This window comes from Antrostomus carolinensis, unplaced genomic scaffold (genome assembly GCF_000700745.2).
Source record: "Antrostomus carolinensis isolate BGI_N321 unplaced genomic scaffold, ASM70074v2 scaffold22896, whole genome shotgun sequence".
In the NCBI taxonomy this organism is placed as follows: domain Eukaryota; kingdom Metazoa; phylum Chordata; class Aves; order Caprimulgiformes; family Caprimulgidae; genus Antrostomus; species Antrostomus carolinensis.
In genome coordinates this window covers 39,385-45,102 of record NW_010320129.1, presented here as the reverse complement: position 1 = coordinate 45,102, position 5,718 = coordinate 39,385, and the positions used below count along the sequence as shown (strand labels likewise).

Genomic DNA, 5,718 nt, shown 5'->3' with positions numbered 1-5,718 from the left:
TGCCTCGCTCTGTTTTTGTGTAAATGATCTCACATGACTCAACAAATCCATCTGCCTGGAGCAGGCCAAGTTTGGAGCCTTCCCAGGAGGGAGGAGAAGAATTGCTTTGTGGAAAGGACCTGGAGCTTTGCCCTTTCTCTGGCTCAAATTACCCGCCTGTCAGGCCTGACGGATTTGGCTAAAAATAAAAGGAAGCGGGCCGTGAAAAGGAGATGAATGAGCTCAGCAGTTCCTTAGATAACATGGGCCTGGTGTCGCCCAAAGCTCCCAGAGCAGGAACTTCGGACGGCGGGCGTGCGAGCGCCGTGCTGCAGCCCAGACAAACTTGGCTGCTTAGGGACCCAAAAAAAAGGCACAAAAAAGGGCAAAACCAACCATACACCATCGGAAATGAATGGATTAAAGGCACGCAGAACGGGAAAACTGCCTGCTGTAAGGTTTTGAGTTTGTAAAAGGGGAGATTTACAGCGTTTCCAGTGGGGACAAGGGGCGTGGGGACGCACGTGATGTCAGCCTCCCGCCCTGCCCGGGGAGCCTCAGCATCCTCCCTGCAAATGCCTGCCCAGCGCCCGCAGCGGGTATTAAGCACTTAGTTTGGCAATGTAATGACACACTGCAACAATCTGTAATGCAAGGCAGTCAGCAAAGCCCTGGCTCGCAAAGCTCTTTCTCCTAACCATTAACCATATGTTTGGCTCCGCCGCCGCCCGAGCGAGCGGGTGTTCCAGCGCACCATCTGGTTTCTATCCACACAAGCAACTGCAAAGCACAGAGTATTTCCCTCCGGAGCCCCGTCTTCCTCCCTGACTCCCCCTCCTTGCCTGGCCCCTCACTCCTCTGCTCCCCGGCTTCCTCCTTCGCCCCCTTTCCAGTGGCAGCGTTTCATTTTTTTTTTGCTGCGATGCTCGAAGGGCTGGGGACCGTGGCTGCCCTACCAAGGATGCAGCAGAAGAACGGGGATGCCGAGACGTGCCGCCCCCCACGAGCTCCCACCCCTGCATGCACACACACGCGCACAGGGATCACATCCCTCAGCACTGATGCTTGGGGTACCACATTAAAAAATAGGTGTGTTCTTGACCAGTCCAGGAGCCGCTGTGGTGCCCATCACATCCCACACACGCACACCGGCAGCGTTCAGTTCAGATTACATCAACCCCGTCCTGACACTGTAGGACTTCAAGAATGAATCTAACAACAGGAGGACAACTAGCAGTGTTCTCTCTTGCCCTCAAATAGGGCTTTCTAGGAACATTGGGTGTTGGTCCCCCATTCCACCAAATTAAGAAGATTCTGGGGAAAAAAAGGAAAAAGAAAAAAAAAAAGAGAAAAAGAAAAAAAGAAAGAGGAATGGAATGAGAGAGACCTGAAGCAAAAGGAATGGAAATATTTACTTTTCCTGTGATAACTAAACAAGCTCTTTCTGAAACTATAAAAAAAGCTTTAAAGTGCTATATTTTAGAAGACCTTGTACCATATGTTTGCTCTATGATTTTACGAATTCTAACTACTATTTACATTTTTAAAGCACTTCCATCCTTCAGTTTATTTCTGAAGTCACCTATGGGAGATCAGCAGTAATTTTCCTCTCAGGTTGGCCAATTTAAGATTAATCATGACCTAATGCAAGTATTCAGGGATGCAAGCAATAGGATATTCAGCAAATCCCACACTTGTTCCTTTAAAATAAGTTTATACTCTGCAATGAGTCACATACACAGTGTTTATCCAAGTTACCAGTGCTACAAGAAAAAAAAGCCCATTACATTTGCAAATACATACAAATCGCAGCTGTAAGCACCCAACTGCTTACACCAGGACTTGTTTCTATAACTGGATATTGATTTTTTAATAATGTGTCATTATACCAATGTTGATACAGCAACTATCTTCCCAGAGTATGCAATTTAATATTTAAAAGAAGCTGGCTCTAGGAAATACAAAAATCCACACCCATTCACATGCTATTTAAATGTCCTTCTTGGTCATGAATATAGCAATCCAAAGCCACAACTGCATTTTTCCCACCTAGGACCTAACAAAGAAAATGTGAAGGACTCGCCAGTTATGAACAGCTCCGTCTATGGCAACTAGCTCTGCTGGTCTGCTTCAACAAAATACTGCAGAATCTCTCCAATTGGTGCCAGAAAGGCTATGTTGAAAAAGATGCATGTTTTCTGAATCTCCTCATACGTGTGAAAAATCAGTGCACAAAAAAGCACGCTGTAGGCCCTTATCCTGGAATCAAATACATGTGGGGAAAACCCATATGTTTGTGAAAAGCCTGATGACTTCACTGGGATTGCCTAAGAAGTTTGAGGGTAGGATCTGGCCCCAATTATGAATGTGCAGTGCAATTAGCACTGTAAACTCCCCCCTTTCATCTTCCACTCCCCCTCAGTGAGGGAAATAATTAAAATGATTAAAAACATAAGAGATGCATTTTAGCTAGCAACTTACATTTCCTACAAAATAGGTTCTAAATATGTTAAAGTCCATTATTTTAAGATAAGATCATTGCAAACATATTAGTTGCATGCTTAAACATCACACATATCAGGTTTCCTGCAGCCATGCAACAAGAAATTCTCTTCATTCACATAGTCCTCTAAAGCAGTAAAGGTCTAGTTGTGGGTCTTTTAGCAGATAATGATCTCTGATCCAGAAATCTTTTAAAAGGGAAAATTTGAGGGAAATATTCATAGATTCTGAATTGTGCAGTCTGAAGGGACAGCTCATCATTTGACCTTCTTCCATAAAACAGGCATGGAGCTTTCCCACCTACATCAGCACAGCTCTAAGAGGCTGAATTAGAGAATCTCTTAGGGTAAAAAAAAAGACATTATAAAAAACAACAAAAAACAAAAAACCCAAAACCAAACCAAAACAAAAAACAAAACAAAAGAACAGCCTCAGACTTAACAGCCTGACATAAGGAAGGAAGCTACCACAGCCCCAGCAACATTGTCTTATTCAGCAATCACCCATGCTGCGGGAACACTCACACCCTCTCACCTGGTCTGAATTAATTTAACAGCCAGCCACTGGGTCTTGTTATACCTTGTCACCTTCCTCTACTCCTCAGTCCCTGACAAAGGGCCACTGTCAGCTTGAAACACAGACAGTTTCTAAAGCGTAATAAAAAGCAGTGTCACTTTATTACCTGAATCCACCGAGTCCTCCTGCCAACAATGACGTTTTCGCAATCACATTTTTCTGTTCTTAAAAACTTCTCTCTTGCCTCATCGCTCTATGTTGAAAAACAACACAAAAGAGAAAATTGATTAACTGCATTTGATTATCTATTATTTGCTCTACAGCAGTTGGTTTTCCCAGCAGGTATTTAGTTGTTGTGGGGTTTTTTTTTCCTGCCATGTGTCATAATGATATTAAATAGGAAGAAGTCCTTCCCTCAAAATTGCTCAGTGACCAAACAGAAGCGAGAAAGAACAGTTTGAAGGGGCAGCTGAGGTACCATAGCCCATCCCTTGTAGAGCTGCATAGAACACAGCTCTCCTGCACCCAAATCCTCTGCCTTCACCCCGAGGCATCCCATCTGGACCAATGCCAAGCAGATACTCAGTGCCACCAAAAGCAGAAATACAAGGGAAGAGAGAGCTGCTTACGTTTCTTTCAGTTTCAACAGTAAATACCTGCCACTAATAACCACAGCAGTGATGTAAAAACAATACTTGCAAAATTACATCGACAGTAAATTAATCGCGCAGTTTCCCTGAACTTTGCACCTACAGCATTATTTAAGTAGTGACTCTGCTTAAAATTCTCGAAAGGGTCTTTTAGTGTCTGTGTTTACTCCCCACTTCATGTATTAGTAGCTTTAAGCTTCACATAAGAAATTTCCATACTTAAATAAGAAAGAAAAAAGCCTGTATGGTAGAAACCCAACTGCAGATATAACCTCAAAAAAACCCCACCAGCCTCTCTGGATGGCCAGAAGACACATCATAAGCAAAGAAAAAAATGCAACTGGATTTTCAGTACTGGAAATGCCATTAATATCAGTATTTCGTTACTTTCTCTGAAAACAAACCAAACAAAACCCTTCACTTAAGGAAATGCAACTCAACCATCTGTAGGTGATCCCTTGCCTACTTCCAGAAGGGCACATGAAGTAAGCACAGCCACGCAGCATGGGGAGGGGGATATGGCTGTGATACCTTTCCCGCAATTCCAGGGCTCGGGCATTTGGCATACTCTGTCCATCACTGACATGGATGCCTGCCAGAAAGTTTTGTTGCAAGGTTTCAGTCACAGTGGTCTGACTGAGCCATTCCCAAAAAATGTAGTGGAACAACTCAACAAATTCTGGAAACCTCTGGAACAGAGGTTTCAAACCTGGGACTAGCCAGGTACCACACAAGACCACCTAGAGAATGGTCTAGGCCAGGGCTGAGGAGGAGTGAGGTGGCCCTTTGCCTCTGGCATCTGCTCCTGACTGGGCAGGGCCACTTCCCAAGCAAGGACAGGGATCAACCCTCTCCCCTGCTCCAGTGACCTCCCTGCTGCTGTCCCCACAGCCCGGAACCATCTGTGCTCAACATTGAGCGTCCAAGAGCTGGGCCAGGGGATGGCAGGGAAAAAGACATCAAAACAAGAAATTTCACTTAACAGGGACAGAAAATTGGAGGTAGAATGGGAAGAGAGAGACATCCTGGTTAAACATGGAGGGCGGCGGTAGGTCTGTGTGGTGACTGCCCAGCTGCAGCACTGCCAAGGTATTGTGTTCAAGCCTCCACAACGCCAGTGGACGCTGTTTGCCATTTGTTTGCTTCCTTTCTTTTTTCTTTGGTGTAACCAAAGCTACATCATAAGAGAGAACACTGGTGAGTTGAAGCACTGAAAAGGGATGGAAACGCGGTGGGCAAGCACTGCATTCACCTGCCACTTGGCACATGGAACCTACTGGAGCCGCACATCAGGGCAACGGGATGAGAGCACAGGACAACTCTCAGGGTTGTTGTCAGCAAAGACAGCAGCCACCCCACTGCTCCCTGCCACCCCTCTCAGCGCGTGGGCAAACAAGCCATGACTTGGAGAGCGGCCACACAGCACCAATGCAGCCATTTAAACCCAGCACTTCCCAAGTGGCCATTAATGGCGAGTTCCTAACTGACCTGAAACCCTGGCTTCTCCCAAGCAAAACTAATGAACACTCACAGCAAAAGGGAAACATATTTCCAGTCTATTAAATACTACATAGAATGAAGATATCTCAGCAGCAAAGCTGTAAAATCCTCAAGATCCTTTGTCTTCTTGTTCTAACTCTCTTCCTGTAAAGAAGTGGGAACGTTTCCCAAACTGTTTGTCAAACCCTCAAGCCTGACACTGCTAAACAGAAAAAGTGTGTGAGGAAATGACAAACTCCTTCAGTAGGATATCAGTAGTGGGCCATAAAGAAAAGCCCGGGGCCAAACATGGAACAGCAGGGAAAAACCAAGATGCTGAATAAGGCATTTGCCCAGGGCTTGCAGCTCCAGCTGTATCTTCAGAAGTAGGCAGGGGACTCACGGAAATAGCCGGGTGCCATCACATAACCAAAAACTGCCCATGCATTCACAAGGCTTAAAATTAGGGCTGCACAAATCCTTTTTATATCTCACTAAGTCATACTCTGACCTTAGTTAAAATCATAGAATCATAGAATGGTTTGGGTTGGAAGGGACCTTAAAGATCACCTAGTTCCAACCCCCCTGCCAT

General features: G+C 45.1%; 1 long non-coding RNA gene across 1 annotated transcript in view; it reads right to left on the bottom strand.

Annotated features, from left to right (window-relative positions):
- LOC104526142 (uncharacterized) overlaps positions 1-3,250 on the bottom strand; it is a 63,921-nt gene extending 60,671 nt beyond the window's left edge. Inside the window, exon 1 of the long non-coding RNA XR_728026.1 lies at positions 3,164-3,250. This is a non-coding gene — a long non-coding RNA (uncharacterized LOC104526142). The remainder of the gene's footprint in view (positions 1-3,163) is intronic.
- Between the last annotated feature and the right edge of the window lie 2,468 nt (positions 3,251-5,718).